The following is a 25,841-nucleotide window of genomic DNA, read 5'->3' on the forward strand; positions in this document are numbered from 1 at the left end:
ATCGCCTCTGTTGAGCAAGACCCACTGGAATTAATTGCTTATCAGGCACTTCACTGGCCAGCGATGGGCCTTCCCCAGGATTTAGGACCTGGTGGCAGAAATCCCACCCCTGCCAGCGCTGCCTGCCAATCAGAGGCTGGCAGCTCAGGAGGAAGGGCAGAGGGGGAGGTGTCAGCTGGCACTGCACTTCCCGATGTCAGGTATCTCCATCAGGCACTGAGTGCCTTTGAACGAGGGCCCTTCCTCGGGCTCCCCGCGTGATGACTGCCCCCCCGCCCGCTGCTGGCGGGAATACCAGTCCCATCACATGACCTCCCACCTCCAACGAGAGGGCAGGCGATTTCTTTAAGTGCACGGCCCCTTTAAATTTGTTCTTCGCAGGCTCAGTAATTTAAAGAGGTCGATTTGTGTGAAGCTTGCACTGGGGGGACGCTGAGTCGTTGCGCAACTTCTCAAGAACATTGCTTCCAAACTCCCCATTGGGCAAATAGCCTTTTCCCCGCCTCCAACACTTTTATAAAAAGAATTGTATTGAAGCAAAATGAAAAGAAGTATTTTTTTTTTAAATGCCTCTCTGCATATTCTCCCAGGTTACTCGCAGGAATATGCAGGAGTCACCAAGATAGAAGGTTGATGGACAGAACAAGGCCCAGCAGGTCCATCAATCTGACCCATACTTCATGTTGGTCGCAGCATCAGGATGAGACATTTTAACAGGAGCATGTAAACACCGGGAAAGGCAAAATAAAACCCCCAGAGGAACCAGTCCAAGCCCAATACAGGGCAGGGTGACCAAGTGTCCGGATTTTAAGAGATTTTCCCTTATTTTGACTGTTTGTTCCGCATCCCTTCAGGGGACCCCTTTTGTCCCTTACTTCTAGGACAGCCTGTGGGAAGACTGAGCCCGGGAGTCTCAGTTGAGTGAGACTCAAGTCTGTGAGTCGGTCAACAGAGTATTGATGTTAAAAGCAAAGAACGGCGAATGCTGGAAATCCAAAACAAAAACAAAAATATTTGGTAAAAATCAGCAAGTCCGGCAGTATCTGTGGAGAGGAACACAGTTAACGTTTCGAGTCCGAATGACCCTTCAACAGAACTAAGTAAAAATAGAAGAGAGGTGAAATATAAACTGGTTTAAGGGGGGGGTGGGACAAGTAGAGCTGGATAGAGGGCCAGTGGTAGGTGGAGATAACCAAAAGGTGTCACAGACAAAAGGACAAAGAGGTGTTGAAGGTGGTGATATTATCTAAGGAATGTGCTAATTAAGGGTAGAAAGCAGGACAAGCAAGGTACGGATAGCCCTAGTGGGGGTGGGTGGGGTGAAGGAATCGAAATAGGCTAAAAGGTAGAGATAAAACAATGGATGGAAATACATTTAAAAATAATGGAAATAGGTGGGAAAAGAAAAATCTATATAAATTATTGGAAAAAAAGGGGGGGATCGGAAAGGGGGTGGGGATGGAGGAGAGAGTTCATGATCTAAAATTGTTGAACTCAATATTCAGTCCGGAAGGCTGTAAAGTACCTAGTCGGAAGATGAGGTGCTGTTCCTCCAGTTTGCGTTGAGCTTCACTGGAACAATGCAGCAGACCAAGGACGGACATGTGGGCATGAGAGCATGGTGGAGTGTTGAAATGGCAAGCGACAGGGAGGTCTGGGTAATGTTTGCAGACAGACCGAAGGTGTTCTGCAAAGCGGTCACCCAGTCTGCGTTTGGTCTCTCCAATGTAGAGGAGACCGCATTGGGAGCAACGAATGCAGTAGACTAAATTGAGGGAAGTGCAAGTGAAATGCTGCTTCACTTGAAAGGAGTGTTTGGGCCCTTGGACGGTGAGGAGAGGGGAAGTAAAGGGGCAGGTGTTGCATCTTCTGCGTGGGCATGGGAAGGTGCAGTGGGAGGGGGTTGAGGTGAAGGGGGTGATGGAGGAGTGGACCAGGGTGTCCCAGTGGGAACGATCCCTGTGGAATGCCACCAGGGGCGGTGAAGGGAAGATGTGTTTGGTGGTGGCATCATGCTGGAGTTGGCGGAAATGGCGGAGGATGATCCTTTGAGTGCGGAGGCTGGTGGGATGATAAGTGAGGACAAGGGGGACCCTATCATGTTTCTGGGAGGGAGGAGAAGGTGTGAGGGCGGATGTGCGGGAGATGGGCCGGACACGGTTGAGGGCCCTGTCAACCACCGTGGGTGGAAAACCTCGGTTAAGGAAGAAGGAAGACATGTCAGAGGAACTGTTTTTGAAAGTGGCATCATCAGAACAGATGCGACGGAGGCGAAGGAACTGAGAGAATGGGATGGAGTCCTTACAGGAAGCGGGGTGTGAGGAGCTGTAGTAGTGATATTGTTGTGACTCTGCAAGATAAGTAGTAAGTTTTGGTTATTTTGAACCCTGCCCCAACAGCAGCACCCTCTGGAATAAGCCATCAATAGGGATGCTATCCAGCCCTTTCATTGTTGTCTCGTTCTCTATTAGGTCATCTGTAAATCTGATAAAGTAAATACACCCAGGTTGCGGTCTGTCTGCAAGAAAGACCCAAACCTCCCTGTCGCTTGCCATTTTAACACTCCACCCTGTTCTCTTGCCCACATGTCTGTCCTTGGCTTGCTGCATTGTTCCAGTGAAGCCCAACGCAAACTGGAGGAACAGCACCTCATCTTCCAACTAGGCACTTTACAACCTTCCGGACTGAATATTGAATTCAACAACTTTAGATCTTAAACTCCCTCCCCCCCATCCCCACCCCATTTCTTCCCCCTCCCTTTTGTTTTTTTCAATAATTTATATAGATTTTTCTTTTCCCACCTATTTCCATTATTTTTAAATCTACAACTGTAATACCCTGTCAGCCTTTCCACCCCACCCCCACTAGAGCTGTACCTTGAGTGTCCTGCCATCCATTCTTAATTAGCACTTTTTCTTAGATAATATCACCACCTTCAACACCTCTTTGATCCTTTTGTCTGTGACATCTTTTGATTATCTGCTCCTATCACTGCTTGCTTGTCCCTACAACCACCCCACCCCCCCCAACTTCTCTCCCCCCACCTCACCCCCCCCACCTTAAACCAGCTTATATTTCACCCCTCTCCTAACTTCACTCAGTTCTGCTGAAGGGTCACGAGGACTCGAAACGCCAACTCTTTTCTTCTCCGCCGATGCTGCCAGACCTGCTGAGTTTTTCCCAGGTAATTCTGTTTTTGTTTTAAATACACCCAGGTCTTTGAGCCTGAGTGACTTGGGGGGGGGGCTGTTTAATTGGGAATCAGTCCAGTATCTCTACTCTGGGACCTTGTTCATTCCAGAACAATTCCCGAATTAATCTTTCACTCCCAGAGTCCCCCAGGGACGGTCTGGAAGGTTGTGAGAGCCCCTTTAACAGGCAGGTTTTCCAATTTCACCAGCTCAATATATGGACAAGTCAAAACGCGCGCGCGTCCCGGAATTGCAACAAGTTAGTGCACGTGGCTTTTTTTTGCACATTGCGGGGGGAGGGGGAAGGGGAAACCCCCCCCCCCCCCCCCCAGCCTGTGCAGTTATTATTTTTTATTATATTTAAAAAGAGATTCTCTGCCCGGCCGCCCGGGTTTTAAAGGTGGGTGTCCTGGCCGTTTCGAGGTTTGTCCTATGCGGCTTGCCGGTGCTCGCGTTGCAAAAAAAAAACAGGAACTCCCTCCCCCCGGGGGCGGGGGAATCCCTGGGTGAGTTACATTGTCAGAATGTTGTTACATTGTGGTCACGCGCGCTGCCCTGGAACCCGGCGCTGGCGGTCGCTGCCCTGGTTACTTGTGGTCTCAATGTAACAGGTAAAGTGGAGCAGGGGCGGGGACTGCGGGATCAGCAGGACGGGCAGTGATTAAAATTGCACTCTGTTGCTGTTGTTGTTGTTGCTGCTGCTGCTGCTGCTGATCTGATGTACTGGACCACCACAGAGAGAGGGGGGAGGGGGGGTTGGGTACGAACTTTAGTTCAACTGCTGTGGCACAGTTCATAGCACCCTCGCCTTTGAATCAGAGGGTTGTGGGTTCATGTCCCACTCCCGGAAAACCAAGAACTGTGATTGTACTCGAAAAGAGTTGCAATCTGTGACTGTCGATAACTATAAAGAGTTTCCAGCCATTCCTCGTTTGCTTGCGGCATAGCTAGCTGGCAGACGTGCAAGTTTTTTGTGGCTGGGAGGGGGTGATTAAAAAAGCACTATAGTGTTTCGCACAGCGAGTGTGGTTCAGGGGGTCTGGAAAGCACTGCCCTTGAGAGTGGGCTGGAGGCGGGTCCAATCCAGGCTTTCAAGAGTGGTGGGGGGGGTCAGACTGTGAGCTGAAAAGGGGAAGAAAGAATGTGCAGGGTGATGGGGAGAGAGGTTGGAGGGGATAGCACTAGCTGAATGGCGTAGGCGGAGAGCCGGTGCGAACACGATGGGCCGAATGGCCTCCTGCACTGTAGCGATTCTCGGAGTGGCCCCCTGATGATAGAGCATCTGTCCTTCAGGTTGTTGCAGGAAACATGTTTACGTGTGCTTCAGTGGAAGATTTGATGGAGGAGTTCAAAATTGTGAGGGGCATGGGTTGGGGAGAAACTGTTCCTGTTCCTGTTGGCAGGAGGGTCAAGTACCAGAGGACAATGGTTGAAGGTGAATGGTAAAAGAACCCAAGGCCACATGATGAGGAAAAGCATTCGTTTATACGCTAAGTGGTTAGGCACTACCTAAGAGTGTGGTGGAGGCAGATTCAATCTTGGTTTACAATAGGGAATGGGATTGTTACGGCTACGGGGGAAGGGGAGGGGTGCGGGACAAGGCGATTTGCTCTTGGAGAGTCAGCAGGAACCTGAGGGGCTGAATGGCCTCCTGCGCTGTAACCATTCTATGATTCTATAGGTTTTCAGGGGATCTGTCGCTGTGCTGTTCCTGTGTCCCGGGTGTTTGAGAGTGTGCTTGGTGCCTTCATTAAAAACACTTTCTTTAAAAAGAAAAGCATGGAAATAAACTCCCAAGTATTATATTCTTAATTGTTTACAAAATGTGTGATTTCTGGATTGACAAAAGGATGGTGTTTAGAAGTCAGAACATTGTTTTCCCTCATGTTACAAACTGACAACAACTTGAAGTTTTTCTGAAGAATTGCAACATTGCATGTGACAATGGAAAATTATTTTTCTCACTATTGCTGCACCGGTAATCTGGAGTACAAATTCAGATCTCACTGTCGCAGTTTGTGAAGTCACGTTGCTTTTTTAAAAAGCTGACTAAATACCTAAAGGTATATTTATGGCGTCTCTTTAATGTAATAAAACATCCAAAGGTGCTTCAGGTGAAAGAAAATGACTCCAAGTCACATGAGATATATTAGGTCAGATGACTAAAAGTGATCAAAAAAGAAATGTTTTAAGGAGTTTTGAGGACGAAAGTGAGGTGAAGAGGTGTCGGGAGGGAAATTCCAGAGCTTGGGCCCCAGGCTGCTCGAGGCACGGGTGCTAAAGGTGGAGCTGTTAAAATTGGGGTTGCTTGTTTGACCAGAATTCGAACAGCATTGTGCGACTGGAGGAGATGACAGAGATAGAGAGGGGTGAGGCCAAGGAGGGATTTGAAAACAAGGATGAGAATTTTGAAATTAAGGCATCGCTTGATGGGAACCAAAGTTGTTCAGTGAGCACAGGTGACAGGAGAAACAGGAATTCCTGCGAGTTGAGTCACAGGCAGCAGAGTTTTTGATAACCTCAACTCTATGGAGGGTAGAATGTGGGAGACCAGTTAAGAGTGCTTTAAGAACATGAGAAATAGGAGCAGGAGGAGGCCATTTGGCCCCTCAAGCCTGCCCCGCCATTCAATAAGATCATGGCTGATCTGCCCCAGGCCTCAACTCCTCTTTCGTGCCAGCTCCTTATAGCCCTCAACTCCCCGATATTTCAAAAATCTCTCTGCCTCCTCTTTAAATACTTTCAGTGATCTAGACTCCACAACTCTCTGGGGTAGAGAGTTCAAGACATTCACTACCCTCTGAGAGAAGAAATTCCTTTGCATCTCAGTTTTAAATGAGTGTCCCCTTATTCTGTAACTATGTCCCCTAGTTCGAGATTCCCCACTTTGGAATTTTCTTTAGAATAGTTAAGTCCAGAGGTAATTAAGGCATTAATGAAGGTTTCATAAGTCCATAAGACATAGGAGCAGAAATTAGGCCATTCGACCCATCGAGTCTGCTCCGCCATTCAATCATGGCTGATAAGTTTCTCAACCCCATTCTCCCACCTTCTCCCCGTAACCTTTGATCCCCTTACCAATCAAGAACCTATCTATCTCGCTCTTAAATACACTCAATGACCTGGCCTCCACAGCCTTCTGTGGCATTGAATTCCATAGATTCACCACTCTCTGGCTAAAGAAGTTTCTCCTCACCTCTGTTCTAAAAGGTCTTCCCTTTACTCTGAATCTGTGCCCTCGGGTCCTAGTCTCTCCTACTAATGGAAACATCTTCCCCATGTCCACTCTATCCAGGCCTTTCAGTATTCTGTAAGTTTCCATCAAATCCCCCCTCATCCTTCTAAACTCCATCGAGTATAGACCCAGAGTCCTCAAACGTTCCTCATATGTTAAGCCTTTCATTCCTGGGATCATTCTCGTGAACCTCCTCTGGACCCTCTCCAGGGCCAGAACATCCTTCCTGAGGTACGGGGCCCAAAATTGCTCACAATATTCTAAATGTGGTCTGACCAGAGCCTTTTAAAGCCTCAGCAGCACATCCCTGCTTTTATATTCTAGTCCTCTCAAAATAAATGCCAACATTGCATTTGCCTTCCTAACTACCGACTCAACCTGCAAGTTAACCTTAAGAGAATCCTGGACTAGGACTCCTAAGTCCCTTTGCACTCCAGATTTCTGAATTCTCTTCCCATTTATAAAATAGTCTATGCCTCTATTCTTCCTACCAAAGTGCATGACCTCGCACTTCCCCATGTTGTATTCCATCTGCCACTTCTTTGCCCATTCTCCTAACCTGTCCAAATTCTTCTGCAGCCTCCCTGCCTCCTCAATACTACCTGTCCCTCCACCTATCTTTGTATCATCTTCAAACTTAGTCAGAATGCCCTCAGTTCCTTCATCTAGATCATTAATGTATAAAGTGAAAAGTTGTGGTCCCAACACTGACCCCTGCAGAACTCCACTAGTCACCGCAGTAGATGAGCTGAGACAGAGGTGAAGTTGGGCAATGTTTCGGAGGTGGAAATAGGTCTTAGTGATGGCATGAATATGTGGTCGGAAGCGCATCTCTGGGTTCAATATGACAACAAGGTTGTGAAAGGACTAAAATAAAAGACAAATCTGGATAAATTGGTAAAAACTATAACGAGGCTGTTGGAGTGTTGTAAAAACTCAACTGGTTCATTAACGTACTTTTGTACCTCTGAAAAAAGACACGTCGAAGCTTTTCATCTTGCACTCATCAGGACATTCGCAAGAATACCAAATGTAAAGGGAGCAACAATTTATACTTCATGAGAAGAGGGTGCTGATTGTAATGGCTATTAGAGTCCAGTTGCCAACCAGAGATATGACTGCAGGATGACATAGATTGGGACCTGAATATTGAAGGGTACATGACATTTAGGAAGGACAGGAAGTTGGGAAAAGGTGGAGGGGTGGGTCTGTTAATTAATGATGGTGTTAGCACATTAGAGAGAGATGACCTAAGTTCAGGAAACCAGGATGTAGAAATGGTTTGGGTAGAGATGAGAAATGATCAAGGCAAGAAGTCACTTGTAAGAGTGGTGTACAGGCCCCCTAACTAACCATACAGTAGTACAGGGTATAAAGAAAGAGATAATGGGAGCTTGTTAAAAAGGCATAGCAATAATCATGGGGAATTTTAATCTACATATAGATTGGGAAAATCAGATGGACAAAGGTAACCTAAATGAGGAACTCAAAGAATATTTTTCAGGATAGTTTCTTAGAACAACACGTTCTGACACCAACCAGATAGTAGGCTTTACTAGACCTGATATTGTGCAACGAGATAGGATTAATTAATGACCTCATAGTGAAGGCACACCTAGGGAGCAGTGATCATAATATGATTGAATTTTGAGGGAGGGAAGAGTAGGTCCAAGATGAGTATTTTAAACTTAAATAAAGGCAATTTTGAGGGCATGAAAGCAGAAACTAGCTAAAGTGAACTGGCAAATTAGATTAAGGGAAATGTCAATAGAGATGCAGTGGCAGGTGTTTAAGAGGATATTTCAGAATACACAGAACAGATACATTCCAATGAGAAAGAAAAATTCCAAGGGAAGGACCCAGCATCCATGGTGAACTAAAACAATTAAAGATAGCATCAAACTTAAGAAAAAGCCTATAATTGCACAAACATGGGTGGCAGGTCAAAAGATTGGACAGAATATAAAAAACAGCAAAGAATGACCAAAAGATTGATGATGAGGGAAAAATTAGAGCATGAGAGAATGCTAGCTAGAAATATAAAGCCAGATAGTAAGTCTTTCCAAAAATATTTTAAAAGGAAAAGAGTTAACAAAGTGAGCGTTGGTCCTTTAGAAAGTGAGCCTGGGGAATTAATAATGGAAAAGGAAATGGCAGATGAAATGAACAGGTATTTTGCATCGGTCTTCCCCATAGAGGATCCAAGTAACATTCCAGAAATAGCTGGAAATTGGGAAATGGAAGGGAGAGAGGAACTTGGGGAAATTACAATCACCTGGAAAGTGGCACTGAGAAAATTGTTGGAGCTGTGAGGTGACAAATCTCCGGGTCCTGATGGTCTTCATCCTAGAGCCTTAGACGAAGTGGCTAGTGAAATAGGTGATGTGTTGGTTTTAATTTTCCAAAATTCCCCAGTTTGGAAAATAGCAAGTGGTACCTCCTTTATTCGAAAAATGAGAAAGACAGAAAGCAGGAAACTGCAGGCCAGTCAGCCTAACATCTGTCATAGGGAAAATGTTAGAAGCTATTATTAGAGATGTTATAGCAGGGCACTTAGAAAAAAATTAGAGCAATCAGGCAGAGTCAACATGATTTTGTGAAAGGGAAATCATACTTAATCAATTTATTGGAGTTCTTGGAAGAAGTACATATGCTTTGGATAAAGGGGAACCAGCGGATGTGCTGTATTTAGGTTTCCAGAAGACATTTGATAAGATGCCACATCAAAGTTTATTGTGAAAAATAAAAGCTTATGGTGTAGGGGGTAACTTATTGGCATGGATAGAAGATTGGCTAACTAACAGAAAATGGAGGGTGGGCATGAGTGGGTCTTTTTCTGGTCGGTAACGATGTAACGAGTGGTGTGCCACAGGGATCAGTGCTGGGGCCTCAGCTTTTTACAACTTATACAAATGACTTGGATGAAGGGACCAAAGGTATGGGTGCTAAGTTTTCTCATGACACAAAGATAGGTAGGATAGTAAGTTGTGAAGAGGACATAAGGGGGTTACAAAGGAATGTAGGTTAAGTGAGTGGGCAAAGATCTGGCAGATGGAGTGTAATGTGGGAAAATGTGAAATTGTCCACTTTGGCAGGAAGAATAGAAAAAATGCATATTATCTAAATGGTGAGAGATTGCGGAGGGATGTGGGTGTCCCAGTGCGTGGATCGTAAAAGGTTAGTGTGCAGGTACAGCAAGTAATTAGGAAAGCTAATAGAATGTTATCATTTATTGGGAGGAGAATTGATTACAAAAGTAGGGAGGCTATACTTCATTTATCCAGGGCATTGATGAGGCCATATCTGGAATATTGTGTACAGTATTGGTCTCCTTATTTAAGGAAGGATGTAAATGCATTGGAAGCAGTTCAGAGAAGGTTTACTAGACTAATTGCTGGATTGGGTGGGTTGTCTTATGAGGAAAGATTGCTCAGGTTAGGCTTGTATCATGAGTTTAGAACAGTAAGAGGCGACTTGATTGAAACATATAGGGTCTTGACGGGGTGAATGTTGAGAGGATGTTTCCTCTTGTGGGAGAATCTAGTATGAGGGGCCACTGTTTAAGAGTAAGGGGTTGCCCATTGAGGACAGATGAGAGTTGAGGGTCTTTGGAACTCCCTTCCTCAAAAGGTGGTGGAAACAGAGTCGATGTTTTAAGGAAAAGGTAGATAGATTCTTGATGAGCAATGAGGTGAAAGGCTATCAGGGATAGATGGGAATGTGGAGTTGAGGTTGCAATCAGATAAGCCATGATCTTATTGAATGGCGGAGCAGGCTGAAAGAGCTGAGTGGCCTACTCCTGTTCCTAAGCCATATGTCCATGTGATTGGTAGAGGTGTTGCCATGGAGAATGCACCAGTTAACTGTTGACTGACAGTTAACTGCCAAGCCTTATTTAAATTCTGTTAGGAAATAGAGATAAAATATGTGTATTTGGTTAATACATTGGGTTAAGTATGTTAAGAATAAGGTATTTCTTTAATGTATAAGTTTGACTTGAATTTCTGTATTCCTGTGTTAAGAAAGAGAGAAATTGAGTTTTAGCTTCACTTTAAAAGATGCCTGTATTTTAATATTTTAATGAAGATTTTATGACTCTTGAAGAGAAGTTAAAACAAACAAAAGTAGAAAGCTGTGCTGTTGCCTATCAACAGGGATCTAGAGTGGCAGGACACAGATACAGACACAGACGCACGCACAGAAAAGGTTCTGTACCGTGGAAGGAGCAGAAAGGAAGGCGTCAAGTTTAAAGGGAGAAAGCTACAGGACACAGAGTTATAGCGATATAGGCATGCGAGAAGCCGGAAGGTCTAAGGAGGCAGCCGAAGGTCTGTAACTCTTTACCTTGGGCATGTGAAGCAGTGGTGTACTGTTGGAGCGGCTGAGTCAGTGAGAGAAAGTGTGTGGAAGAAAGTTTGAATGCACGTGGAGATCCAGGGGCAAGGTACATCGGGAGGAGAGTTCGAAACCCTGGAGGTAGGCCCTTGTGGAAGGCGTTTGAGAGAAAGTGTCAATTGGGAGAAGATTCCAGAGTGAGTTCTTTGAGAGTGGAGATTGGGAACTCTTTTGTGAAAGACAGAGTTCAGTGAGACTTGTTGACTCACGGTGTGATAAGCGTCTTGGGGGAGTTGAGAAGAGAGTCATAGCATCTGTTTGAGGTGGCATCTGTCACTTGATTTCAGGGTGTGGTGTGCCTGACCACAGGTCGCCTATTGGTTTACATGGACTGGGTACTTACTGTGAATATAAGATAGCATAAGATAGCTTTTGTAACTTGTGCTATCCTTACAAATCTATAGATATCTATGAAGGTATAGTTAGAACCATAGAAAAGTTACAGCACAGAAGGAGGCCATTCAGCCCATCTTGTCCATGCCAGCCCAAAAACACCCAGGTGCCCTTTCTAACCCCACCTTCCTGCACCCGGCCCATAGCCCCGCAGCTTACAGCACTTAAGGTGCAGATCCAGGTACTTTTTAAGAGAGTTTAGAGTTTCTGCCTCTGCCACCAACTTGGGCAGCGAATTCCAGACACCCACTACCCTCTGTGTAAAAAAAAGTCCTTCCTCATGTCCCCCCTACACCTTCTGCCACTTATCTTGAATCTATGTCCCCTGGTTCTAGAATTCTCCATCAAGGGAAACAATTTTATCCTGTCCACTCTATCTATTCCCCTCAATTTTGTACACCTCAATCAAGTCACCTCTCAGCCTTCTTTGTTCTAAGGAAAATAACCCCAACCTATCCAATCTCTCCTCGTAGCTACACTTTTCTAACCCTGGCAACATTCTTGTAAACCCCCTCTGCACTCTCTCCAGAGCTATTACGTCCTTCCTGTAGTGTGGTGAACAGAACTGCACACAATACTCCAGTTGTGGCCTCACCAGTGTTTTATACAATTCCAACATTATATCCTTACTTTTATATTCTATACCTCTACCAGTGAAGGAGAGCATTCCATATGCCTTCTTTACAACCTTGTCTACTTGAACTGCTGCCTTCAGGGACCTGTGTACTTGTACGCCAAGATCTCTCACTTCATCTACCCCTCTTAGCATATTCCCATTTATTTTGTAATCCCTGTAATTGTTTGACCTCCCTAAATGTATGACCTCACACTTCTGTATGTTAAAATCCATCTGCCACTTTACCACCCACTCCACCAACCCATCTATATTTTGGAGATTATGGCTATCCTCTACACTATCCATTACTCAGCCAATCTTTGTGTCATCAGCAGACTTACTAATCCTACCCCCCACATAGTCATCTATGTTGTTTATATAAATGACAAATAATAGGGGACCCAGCACAGATTCCTGTGGTACGCCATTGGACACTGGCTTCCAGTCACTAAAGCATCCTTCTGTCATCACCCTCTGTCTCCTACAACTAAGCCAATTTTGAATCCACCTTATCAAATTACCCTGTATCCCATGTGCCTTTGCCTTCTTTATAAGTCTCCCATGTGGGACCTTGTCAAAGGCTTGTTGAATAAATGTTTTATTCTTTTGTTAAAAGTTCATCAGCTGACTCTGGTAACTCTGTTCAGTAGCCACTCTCCACGTATCTAAACAAAAAATATAAGTTAGGATCTATCAAGCCGGGTTCCGCCTTGGGACCTGGCTTGTCCAGTAGTAACGTCAGCTGGGATCATAACAATTCAAACCAGGCAGGTTGGCTCTGATTGGTCAAGGCATTGACCTGAGGAATGAGTCAGCGAATGGCTGTTGCCCATTTTGTTTAGCTGAAACAGGTGCAATGTGTGTACATGTTCTTTCTGGCTGCAAAGAACAGGATCCTGTGTATTCATTTTTGAGGCTTATAGCACGTGTAAGTGAGCCACACTGCGCAGCTGACTGATAGTCTTAAATTGGTTGTCAGTGTAATTCTTAGCACACTCAGGATTGTTTAGCAAATGTTGTCCAATTGTGGAATCACATCTAATGTTGGTCACTGAGTTTTGAGTTATGCAAACTTGGGCTTTTTGGGTATGGTCTGTACCTTGCGTGTTGCGAACAGCCAAAGGGGCATGTTGTTTGATACGATCCATCAATCTTTGGGATGAATGGCCTACATACCTAGCATCATGCTGACACTGAAATTCATATACCGCGTTACTCATTTGTGTGATAGGCAGAATGCCTTTTTTGGCTTGACGGCAGCATCCTGTTAGTGGCAAATACCACTCGTGTTGCTACTGCATTGTAGCAGTGTGAAACAGCTAGCTTCACCTGTTGCTCTAATTTTTGAGATACCCCGGAAGGGTAGGATAATCTGAGGTAGACGGGACACTTTTCAGGGCTGAAAATGATGGCCTTGGGCCCATTCATGAATTTGCGCAATATACAGTAAATGATCTGATCAGCGTAACCATGATCTTGCAGGATGCCTTTGATAGCCCTATTTCGGCATCAACGTTGCACGAGGTTGCCGATAAGGCCAATCTTATGGCGTGTGGAACTGTAGGAATCCCAACGTGTATATTGACCAGTGAAGGCAGGCTTGTGGTAAAGACCATGGTAAAGAACCCCCTGGCAGATTTCTCAACTAGCTCATCGAAGAAAGGGAAATCATTTGGCTGAACTCAAAGGTGAATTTGAGCGCAGGATTGGGCCCATTAAGGTGTATAAGGAAATTGTTATACGCAGCTGCAAATTCAAATCTGGCAAATGTATCATCTACATATTGGAAATAGGCTAAGGGTAGGCAATCCGTCAAAAATGTGTTTCTCGTGGAACCTAACAAAGATGTTTGCAAGAGCTGGGCAGAGAGGGGTTCCTATGGCAACGCTATCTATTTGGGCATACATGGTGTCATTAAAACTGAATTCAACTGTGCTGAGTTCATAAGTTCAATGAATACTGATTCACACAATGGTGGCAGGTCTAGATTGCCATGATATAGTGCTGCAGTGCAAATATCTATGGCTTCCTTGAGCAGTACGTTGATGAGTAGGCTAGCAACGTCAAATGAGCGGATGGACACAGCGTTGTTTTCGATACGCAAGCCCGGTATGGTCTTCACAAAGCTGAAGGAATCCTTTACCTTTTTTTAATGTGGAAAACTTGGTCAAACCTGGTTGTAACAACTCTCCAAAACATTCGGCCAATTCATGTTGTGCAGAACCAACCATAGATAAGATTGGGTGTAAAGGGGCATGACGGTTATGTGTCTTGGGCGACCCACATATACGCAGACACAGTGAGCTGTGGGGACGAATCCTATCGTATATCTCACCCATCAGCCCTTTGTTCTTAGGTAAGTCCAACAAGCTTTTTCTTTAACTTGCTTTCAAGCAAGGCCATCCAGTTTTGCTGAACAGCAGGTCCAACGGATATGAATTTGGACCCATCATTAAGAATGGCATGTATTTTGTTAATGTACTTTTTAGAGAGGGAAACTTGCTGTCCTTACGCAGCCTTGGCCTGCATGTAACTCCAGTCCCAGGCCAGGGTGGTTGATTATTCGGCCAGTCCAGGTGGTGGTTACCAAGTCACACTGTTGCACCAAGCAGAAATGGAGAATAACATATCTGGATCACTTGGCTGTGATTTAGCTGTTGGATCACACACGATGAAGACAGAACCAACCCAATTAACCCTTTAAAGTCCTCACTTTCACTAAATTCAGTCCATCAAATAAATCTGGAACAGCAAAAAGCTAGTCTCACTAACGGTGACCAGGAATCTACTGGATTATTATAAAACCCCATCTGGTTCAATAATGCCCCTTTAGGGAAGGAAATGTGCCGTCTTTACCTGGTCTCCGGCCGACATGTGACTCAAGACCCACAGCAATGTGGTTTACTCTTAACTGCCCTCTGAAATGGCCTGACAAGACACTCAGTTCAAGGGTAATGAGGGATAAACAACAAACGCTGTCCTTGCCAATGATGCCCACATCCCATCAGTGAATGAAAAAGAGCATTTTGGGGCATGCCTCTAAGACCCAGTCCCCCAATGTTGGCACTAGAGTCCATATGGATGATTCATCTCAGCCCCCTCCTAAGGCCTCCACGGTCTTCCCTGACATCATCATTACGAAATCACCCATTGGCCAGTAACTCACTGGACAATTAAATAGACTGCCACATTCCCATATTACAACGGTAACTGCAGTCCATTGGCTACTTAATTGGCTGTAAAGCACACCTGAGGTGGTGAAAGGCGCTAGAGAAGTGGAAGGGTCTCTGTGCGGTTGGCCGCACGTGTTAACTTATGAGCTTCAGAGGTGTTACTAATGTTCCTTTCCTGAGCAATGGTTATTTCCTTGTACACATCTGCATTTGTTCAGCTGTGATCCTTCTGAATGATAAGACACCAGGCAGCTCAAGATTCCCATACTACCAGAGTGCAGACAATATTCACTGTTGCAGTACCATTTTGCCAGCTTCAAGGAAGAGAAAAAGCATAAATCTTTCAGAAACTTTTTCTTCACTTTGGAATGTGGGCATCACTGGCTGGGCCAGTATTTATTGCCCATCCTATTTGCCCTTGAGAAGCTGGTGGTGAGTTGCCTTCTTGAACCGCTGCAGTCCATGTAGTGTAGTTACACCCACAGTGCTGTTAGGGAGTGAGTTCCAGGATTTTGACCCAGCCACAGTGAAGGAACGGTGATATATTTCCAAGTCAGGATGGTGTGTGGCTTGGAGGGGAATTTGCAGGTGGTGGTGTTCCCATGCACCTGCTGCCCTTTTCCTTCTAGGTAGACGTTGCAGGTGCTGTCGAAAGAACCTTGGCGAATTGCTGCAGTGAATCTTGTAGATGATGTACACTGCTGCTACAGTGCGTCGATGATGGAGTAAGTGAATGTTGAGGTGGTGGATAGGGTGCCAATCAAGCTATCTGCTTTGTCTTGGATAGTGTTGAGCTTCTTGAGTTGTTGGAGCTGCACTCACCCTGGAAATTGGAGGGTACCCCATCACACTTCTGAGTTGTGCCTTGTATACGGTGAAGTGGTTTTGGGGAGTCAGGAGGTGAGTTCCTCTCCTTGATAAACAAGGGTTGAAAGGTTATCGGGGATAGGCAGGAATGTGGAGTTGAGGTTAAAATTAGATCAGCCGTGACCATATTGGATGGCGGAATAGGCTTCAAGGGCTGAGTGGTCTACTCCTTGTAATTCGTATGTTTGTGTGTTTGAATTCCCAGCCTCTGACCTGCTCTTGTAGCCACAGTATGTATATGGCTGATCCAGTTCCGTTTCTGGTCAATGGTAACCTCCAGGATGTTAATGGCGGGGTATCCAGCGATGGTCATGTCATTCAGCATCAAAGACCAATGATTAGATTCTCTCTTGTTGGAGATGGTCAATGCCTGGGCATTTGTGTAGCATGAATGTTACTTGCCACCTGTCAACTCAAGCCTGAAAATGTTGTCCAGGTCTTGCTGCATTGTTGGCATGGGCTGTTTCAGCATCTGAGGGGTTGAGAATTGTACTGAATGCATGATCATCAGCGAACATCCCCACTTCTAACCTTATGATGGAAGGGAGTTCATCGATGAAGCAGCTGAAGATGATTGGGCCGAGGACACTACCCTGAGGAACTCCTGCGGTGATGTCCTAGAACTGAGATGACTGACCTCCAACAACCACAACCATCTTCCTTTGTGCTAGGTATGACTCCAACCAGCGGAGAGTTTTCCCCCTGATTCCCATTGACTCCAGTTTTGCTGGGACTCCTTGATGCCACACTCGGTCAAATGTTGCCTTGATGTCAAGGGCAGTCACTCTCACCTCACCTCTGGAGTTTAGCTGCTTTGTCCATGTTTGGACCATGACTGTAATGAGGTCAGGAGCTGAGTGGCTCTGTTGGAACCCAAACTGAGCAACAGTATGTAGGTTGATGGTGAGCAAGTGCTGCTTGAGAGCACTGTCGATGACATCTTCCATCACTCTTCTGATGATTGAGAGTATTCTGGGGCGGTAATTGGCCGGGTTGGATTTTGTGGACAGGACATATTAGAAGTTTTTTGGGATGAGTGGCTGTTGCCAAATTAGTAGGAACCCTAACCCACACTTGTGCAAGTGTGGATGAAAAGAAAGAGCTTGCATTTATTGCCTGATGACCTAAATTGCTTTACAGCCAATGAAGTGTAGTCGCTGCTTTTTAATGTAGCAAACGCAATAGCCAGTTTGTGCACAGCAAGCTCTCGCAAAAGCGGTGTGATAATGACTGGATAATTTTATGCTTCACTGATGTTGGTTGAGGGATTAATATTAGTCAGGACCCTGGGGGAAAAGTCTCCTGTTCTTTGAAATAATGGCCGTGGGATCTTTTACCCCATCCCAAGATGGCAGAAGGGGCTTTGGTTTAATGTTCACCTGAAAGGCTGTTATACTGTTATACTATTTATAAAGAGCGAGGAACTAATTGTCATGTAACTTCAGTGATTCTGAATACGTATATATCCTGGGGTGCCACATTAACTCTCGCACTGCGGTCATGTGCTGAATTACCATGTAGTAGTCGACCAGCCGCAAGGAGAGCAGCAAGAAATACCCACTGAAGCTCCTGCATTTTGACTCTTAGGTGTGATTGTTTCGAACTTAGGGGAACAGAAGTCATAACATAAATGACACCTCTGACAGTACAGCACTCCTTCAGTACTGGCAGTAGGAGTGTTGGCCAAGACTATGTGTTTCAGTCTTGTGAGAGGGTTTTGAACCTGCAACATTCTAACTGAGAAGGTATGGTGAGCAGGGGAGGTGGAAGGTCTTTGGTTTGGTCTCATTAGATTAACAACACCTGGATTTGAAATCCCAGTGAGGTCGCTAATCGTGCATTTAAAAAAAAAATTCATTCATGGGATCTGGGCTTCGCTGGCTGGATCAGCATTTATTGCCCATCCCTAGTTGCTCTTGTGAAGGTTGTGGTGAGCTGCCTTCTTGAACCGCTACAGTCCATGTGGTGTAGGTACACCCACAGTGCTGTTAGGGAGGGAGTTCCAGGATTTTGACCCAGTGACAGTGAAGGAACGGCCGATATATTTCTAAGTCAGGATGGTGAGTGACTTGGAGGGGAACTTGCAGGTGGTGATGTTCCCATGTGTCTGCTGCCCTTGTCCTTCTAGATGGTAGTGGTCATGGGTTTGGAAGATGCTGTCTAAGGAGACTTGGTGAATTTCTGCAGTGCATCTTGTAGATGTTACACACTGCTGCTACTGTGCATCGGTGGTGGAGGGAGTGAATGTTTGTGGATGTGGTGCCAATCAAGCGGACTGCTTTGTCCTGGACGGTGTCCAGCTTTTTCAGTGTTGTGGGAGCTGCACTCATCCAGGCAAGTGGGGGATATTCCATCACACTCCTGACTTGTGCCTTGTAGATGGTGGACTGGCTTTTGGGAGTCAGGAGTTACCCGTCGCATGATTCCCAGCCTCTGACCTGCTCTTGTAGCCACAGTATTTATATGGCTAGTCCAGTTCTGTTTCTGGTCAATGGTAACCCCCAGGATGTTGATAGTGGGTGATTCAGTGATCATAATGCAGTTGAACATCAAGGGGCGATGGTTGGATTCTCTCTTGTCGGAGATGGTTATTGCCTGACACTGTGGCGCGAATGTTACTTGCCACTTGTCAGCCCAAGTCTGGATATTGTTCAGGTCTTGCTGCATTTGGACATGGACTGCTTCAGTATCTGAGGAGTTGTGAATGGTGCTGAACATTGTGCAATCATCAGCGAACATCCCCACTTCTGACCTTATGATGGAAGGAAGGTCATTGATGAAGCAGCTGAAGATGGTTGGGCCGAGGACACTACCCTGAGGAACTCCTGCAGTGATGTCCTGGAGCTGAGATGACCGACCTCCAACAACCACAACCATCTTCCTTTGTGCTAGGTATGACTCCAACCAGTGGGGAGGTTTCTCCCTGATTCCCATTGACTTCAGATTTGCTAGGGCTCCTTGATGCCACACTCAGTCTAGTGCTGTCTTGATGTCAAGGGCAGCCACTCTCACCTCACCTCAGGAGTTCAGCTCTTTTGCCTATGTTTGAACCAAGGTCAGGAGCTGAGTGGCCCTGGCGGAACCCAAACTGGGCATCGGTGAGCAGGTTATTGCTAAGTAAGTGCCACTTGATAGCACTGTTGATGACCCCTTCCATTACTTTACTGATGATGGAGAGTAGACTGATGGGGCAGTGATTGGCTGGGTTGGATTTGTCCTGCTTTTTGTGTACAGGACATCCCTGGGCAATTTTCCACATATCCGGGTAGATGCCAGTGTTGTAGCTTTGCTGGAACAAGATCTGGAGCACAAGTCTTCAGTACTATTGCTGGAATATTGTCAGGGCCCGTAGCCTTTGCAGTGTCCAGTGCCTTCAGCTATTTCTTGATATCACGTGGAGTGAATTGAATTGGCTGAAGATTGGCATCTGTGATGCTGGGGACCTCCGAAAGAGGCCAAGATGCATCATCTACTCGGCACTTCTGGTTGAAGATTGTTGCGAATGCTTCAGACTTATCTTTTGCACTGCTGTGCTGGGCTCCTCCATCATTGAGGATGGGGATATTTGTGGAGCCTCCTCCTCCAGTGAATTGTTTAATTGTCCACCACCATTCATGACTGGATGTGGCAGGTTAGATCTGATCCATTGGTTGTGGGATCGCTTAGCTCTGTCTATCACTTGCTGCTTGTGCTGTTTGGCACACAAGTAGTCCTGTTTTATGGCTTCACCAGGTTGACACCTCATTTTTAGGTATGCCTGGTGCTGCTCCTGGCATGCCCTCCTGCACTCTTCATTGAACCAGGGTTGATCCCCTGGCTTGATGGTAATGGTAGAGTGGGGTATATGCTGGGCCATGAGGTTACAGATTGTGTTTGAGTACAATTCTGCTGCTGCTGATGGCCCACAGAACCTCATGGATGCCCAGCCTTGAGTTGCTAGATCTGTTTGAAATCTATCCCATTGAGCACGGCGGTAGTGCCAAACAACACGATGGAGGGTATCCTCAATGTGAAGGAGGGATTTCGTCTCCACAAGGACTGTGCGGTGGTCACTCCTACCGATACTGTCAAGGACAGATGCAACTGCGGCGGGCAGGTTGGTGAGGATGAGGTCAAGTATGTTTTTCCCTCTTGTTGGTTCCCTCACCACCTGCCGCAGACCCAGTCTAGCAGCTATGTCCTTTAGGACTCGGCCAGCTTGATCAGTAGTGGTGCTACCGAGCTACTCTCGATGATGGACACTGAAGTCCCCCACCCAGAGTACATTCTGCAGCCTTGCCACCCTCAGTGCTTCCTCCAAGTGGTGTTCAACATGGAGGAGCACTGATTCATCAGCTGAGGGAGGGCGGTAAGTGGTAATCAGCAGGAGGTTTCCTTGCCCATGTTTGACCTGATGCCGTGAGAATTCATGGGGTCTGGAGTTGATGTTGAGGACTCCCAGGGCAACTCCCTCCGGACTGTATACCACTGTGCTGCCACCTCTGCTGGGTCTGTCCTGCCGGTGGGACAGGACATACCCAGGGATGGCGATGGTGGAGTGTAGGACCTCATCTGTCAGGTATGATTCTGTGAGGATGACTATGTCAGGCTGTTGCTTGACTAGTCTGAGAAAGCTCTCCCAATTTTGGTACTAGCCCCCAGATGTTAGTAAGGAGGAGTTTGCAGGGTCGACAGGGCCGAGTTTGCCATTGTCGATTCCGGTGCCTAGGTCGATGCCGGGTGGTCCGTCCGGTTTCATTCCTTTTTTGTGACTTTGTAGCGATTTGTTACAACTGAGTGTCTGGCTCGGCCATTTCAGAGTCAACCACATTCCTGTGGGTCTGGAGTCACGTGTAGACCAGACCAGGTAAGGACGGCAGATTCCCTTCCCTAAAGGACATCAGTGAACCAGATGGGTTTTTACAAAAATCGACAATGGTTTCACAGTCATCATTAAACTTTTAATTCCAGATTTTTATTGAATTGAAATTTCACCATCTGCCTTTGCGGGATTCGAACCCGGGTCCCCAGACATTTACCCTGGGTCCCTGGATTACTAGTCCAGCAACAACGCCACGACTCCATTGCCTCCCCTCAAGTGACTTCATCAGAACTCGATGTTTCTGCTGCGTGTGGTGCTCAGGTTAACACGTAGATTAAGGTTACATGAGTGGGCTGCTTAGGCACTCAAGTGAAACCCACCCCCTACTTACCCAGAAGGCATCATTTTGCATCAAAATTTGAACATGGCGTCAGGTTGCAAATTCCTGACTGGGTTTTTCCCATGTCTCCCACGTTTGACTCTCTCCGAATCGGCTTTCCACCCCTGCCGCAGTCCCCAAGCACCTTGAACCAAAATAGTCAATGACACCCTCTGTGACAGGAAGTTTTCACTCCCTCCCCCTCTGCGAGCTTTGACAGCGGTGACCACAACACCAAAGTGTGGATCAGAGAAGGCTAAGGGTTGATTTAGATTGAGATTTTTAGGGTTTTGAAAGGAATCGATGGGGTGGGTAGAGAGAATGTTTTCCACCGGCTAGCAAGGACGAGGAGACCTAACCTTAAAATCAGAGCCAGGCCATTCGGGAGAGGGTTGGGGAATGCTCCTTCAATATAAAGGCTGATAGAAATGTCAAACACTCCCTAACTAGTAGCTGCTGGGCTCAGTTAATTATTTTAAAGCTGAGGTGGATAGGTTTTTGCTGAACAAAGGAGTAAATGGGTCTGGTGCCAAGGCATGTGGATGGAGTTAGAATGCAGATCAGCCATGATCTTGTTGAGATGCAGAACAGGACTTTTGGGGCTGGATGGCCTCTCGGTGAGGTGATGGATTTTGGTTGGAAGAATATGAAGATCCTGTATTCCATGGGGGTGGGGGTGGGGGAGGAAACAGTCGAAATGGGGTAAAGGCATAAAGAGGCCCAGGGGTATAGATACACAAATCATTAGCCGTATTGACCTTAAGCAGGCCATTAACAAAACATGCATAAGGCATTGGAGTTCGTTTCTAGAGGAATATAATTGAAAAGCAAGGGAGTTACGTTGAGCTTGTATCGAACCTTGGTTAAACGACATTTGGGAGCATTGTGTTCAGTTCTAGGTTCCATATTCACAGGAAGATAAAGCACCACTGGAGAAGGTGCAAGATTTAAAAGAATGGTTCCAGAATTGAGAGGTTATACCTATCAGGAAAGATTGAACAGGCTGGCACTTGTTATCATTCGAAAGAGAAGGCTGAGGGGGTGATCTGTTAGAGTCTTTAACACTGCCAAAGGTTTCGCTAGAGTAGATGTAGAGAAGGTGTTTCCAGTTGTGGGAGAACAAAACCAGGGGCCATAAATATAAGATCGTCACTAATAAATCCCAGTGAGGAATTTAGGAGAAACTTCCTTTTTAATCAAGGGAGAAGTGCGAATGTGGAATGTAGAATTTGCAGGTGAAGTGGCTGAGACAAATAGTATTTAATGGGAAACTACAGTTTTCAGAGGCTGCAGGGTTCAAACCAGAGGAAATAGGCTTAAAGTGATTGGCAAAATTCCCGACCTCCATCCCTGGGCTTTCTGATTTTCGGGAGTGCCTTTAAAGGATGTGGCTGCTTCCTGTCAGAAGCCTGCACCCAGGACTCCCGACCTGGCCGGCTCCATTGCGGAGATGGACATGTCCTCCTCCTCCTCCTCCCCAATTCTCGTGGAGCCGGGCCGGCTCTTTAAAGTATCGGGGTTTGCGGCCACACAGACGTGTCGTGAACCCTGGTCTGTGTGAGGCCCTTTGAAGTTTCAAGCACTCGACTCCCATTGAGCTACATAAATAAACATTGTGAAATTGATGCAGAGACCAGAGATGGGCCGAATGGCCTCCTCCTGTGCTGCACTGTTCAAAGATTCTAGATAAAACACGAGGGAGAAAGGACTAAGAGAATACATTGACGAGATGAGATGGAATAGGGTGGGAGAGGAGGCTTGTGTGGAGCATAACCACCAGCAAAGACCAGTTGAGCAGAATGGCCTGTTTCTGTGCTGAAGAATCTTTGTAATTCCATGTAAAACATTCTCCTTCAGGACCTTCCACTCTGTTCCCCAGTTGAATGGAACTTTCCTCTCTTGGTTCCACTCGTAACAATTCAGCGGTGGCGAGAGGATCTCCTGCAGCAGCTTCTCTTCTCGCAACCTTGTGGCTGGCGTTCCCCAAAAATTGCGTAGACTAGGGAGACAGCCGGAATGTCACCTGAACATAGGCCCATGAGCCCAGGCTCATGCTCCAGCAACATGAGGCAGCTGGTGAAATTTAAATTCAGTTAATAAATCTGGAATATAAAGCTAGTCTCAGTCATGGTGAGCACAAAACCATCATCGTTGTCATAAAAACCCATCTGGTTCACTAATGCCCTTTTAGGGAAGGAAATCTGCCGTCCTTACCTGGTCTGGCCCTTCATGTGACTCCAGACCCACAGCAATGTGTTTGACTCTTAAATGCCCCATGAAATGTCCAAGCAAGCCGCTCAATTCAAGGGCAATTGGGGATGGGCAACAAATGCTGGCCTTGCCAGCGACACCCACATCCCATGAAAGGATAAAAATAAATGTGAAAATTCGCTTACACTTGGATAGACAAGCCCTTAGCTTTTCTGAACTGTTGGGTATTTAGTAGCTAAGTCCAGCAAATTCACACCGTTTGTGTTTGAATGCCAGGTCTCTCAGCGAGCTGTCGGAGTAATGAATCTTGTGGAGTAGCAGAGCGATATGGACCAGGAACTTTGATTTCCAATATTTAACCACGCATGTGCATCTCTGGAAGTTGCTGCCCGATTTACTCTTCAATAGCATAACGAATGATAGCCTCACTGCTATTGCTACTGCAAAATCTGGCCCATGGTCTAAATGGAAGTTGGCGAATTGACGATTGGGCTGCGCTATAAGCACAATCTTTTGGGTTTAAAACATGCTCAATGTGATGAGGCCACCACTGGAACTGCACCGAGAAGGTAATAGGGTTGGAACTTTTACAAATAAATTGTTAGGACGCTTGTGTATTTCCTCCCACTCGCCCCACACCCCTCCAACCTGTGCCAGTACAGAGAGACGACAGTGACTTTCTTAGCCTCAGGACCTCCCAAAGCACTTTGCAGCTAATAAAATACTCCTGAAGTGCAGCCAGTGTTGTAATGTAAGAACTGCAGCAGCCAAATGATGCACAGCAAGCTCCCGCACACAGGAACGTGACCATATTTTGACCATGTCGGCTGAAGGCCAGCTTACCGCAGAGACCTCCCCTGCCCCTCTTCCAAACAGTGCTGTGGGATCTCTTGTAACCCCTTAAAGGGCAGGTGGGGCCTCGGTTTAATGTCTCATCTGAAAGACAGCATCTCTGACAGTGCAGCACTCCCTCGGTGCTGCTCTGGTCTGTCAGCCTGGATTGTGTGTTCAATTCTCTGGAGGAGTGCAGAGAATGTGTACCCAGAGCCCTCTGACGGAGAGGTGTGAGCGCTTCCCACCGATCCATGGCTGACACTATTTAAGTACATTTAAGTACTCGTTTCTGGAAAATTGTACAAATTGGCATGAGTGCTTGTGTTCGGAGTATTGTGACATCGTTACGTTGTTAAGTAATAATTTCACAAGTTTTGAAGCAATTCAAACTTGGGGAAGTGAGATTACATTTGGTAGCATTGCTATAAATTGGCTATTCGCAAACCTGAAGGCTGTTTTAGAAAACATTTGGGATCCTAGGCTTTATAAATAGAGGTGTGGAGTGTAAAAGGTGAGGGACTGCAACAAGGAACTTATGTTTATATAATTTCTATAATGTAATGGAACATCCCAATGTGCTTCACAGGAACATTTTGAAACAAAATTTGACACCAAGCCACGTGAGATATTAGATCAAGTGACCAAAAGCTTGGTCAAAGAGGCAGGTTTTAAGGAGTGTCTTAAAGGAGGAAAGCGAGGTAGAGACAGATAGGGAATTCCAGGGCTTGGGGACCAGGCAGCTGAAGCGATGGCCACCAATGGTGGAATGATTAAAATTGGATATGCTCAAGAGACCAGGATTAGATGAGTACAGACATCTTGGAGGGCTGTGGGGCTGGAGGAGACTACAGAGATATGCTTAATCTTCACAAATCACTGGTTAGGCCCCAGCTGGAGTATTGTGTCTAATTCTGGGCACCACATTTTAGGAAGGATGTCAGGGCCTTGGAGAGGCTGCAGAGGAGATTTACCAGAATTTAAAAAAAAAATTCATTCATGGGATGCGGGTGTCACTGGCTGGGCCAGCATTTATTGCCCATCCCTAATTGCCCCTTGAGAAGGTTGTGTTGAGCTGCCCTCTTGAACCGCTGCAGTCCATGTGGTGTAGGTACACCCACAGTGCTGTTAGGGAGGGAGTTCCAGGATTTTGACCCAGCGACAGTGAAGGAACAGCGATATATTTCCAAGTCAGGATGGTGAGTGACTTGGAGGGGAACTTCCAGGTGGTGGTGTTCCCATGTGCCTGCTGCCCTTGTCCTTCTAGATGGTAGAGGTCGTGGGTTTGGAAGGTGCTGTAGATGGAGCTGGTACCAGGGATGAGAACTTCAGACGATGTGCAGAGACTGGAGAAGCTGAGATTATTCTCTTTATAGCAGAGAAGGTTACAGGGAAATTTTAATGGAAATGTTCAATATGATGAAAGATTTTGACACTTAAGAGGAGTGGTTGTGATCTGGAATGCACTGCCTGAAAGGGTGGTGGAAGCAGATTCAATGTAAGCTTGAAAAAGGGCCCTGGATAAATAGTTGAAAAGGAAAGATTTGCAGGGCTATGGAGAAAAAGCAGGGGCAGTGGGACTAATTGGATAGCTCTTTCAAAGAGCTAGCACTGATACGATGGGCCAAATGGCCACCTCCTGTGCTGTAAGATTCTATGATTGTATTACACAGGAGATATTTGCTTTTCTATTTAGTTAAGTAACAACGCATCTTAAAATAAAAGTCCCTGCCAAATTCTGGAAATCAA

The 25,841-nt window shown here is 46.1% G+C and overlaps 1 protein-coding gene across 2 annotated transcripts in view; it reads left to right on the plus strand.

Annotated features, from left to right (window-relative positions):
* Positions 1-3,683: 3,683 nt before the first annotated feature.
* Positions 3,684-25,841, plus strand: part of osbpl1a (oxysterol binding protein-like 1A) — a 235,336-nt gene continuing 213,178 nt past the window's right edge. Inside the window, exon 1 of one of the 2 annotated variants that reach the window (XM_078541166.1) lies at positions 3,684-3,802. The gene's annotated coding sequence lies outside the window, so the exon portion shown is untranslated. The remainder of the gene's footprint in view (positions 3,803-25,841) is intronic. The other variant, XM_078541167.1, reaches the window with a different exon arrangement.

The sequence above is a fragment of the Cetorhinus maximus genome, chromosome 4 (assembly GCF_964194155.1).
Source record: "Cetorhinus maximus chromosome 4, sCetMax3.hap1.1, whole genome shotgun sequence".
NCBI classification, from domain to species: domain Eukaryota; kingdom Metazoa; phylum Chordata; class Chondrichthyes; order Lamniformes; family Cetorhinidae; genus Cetorhinus; species Cetorhinus maximus.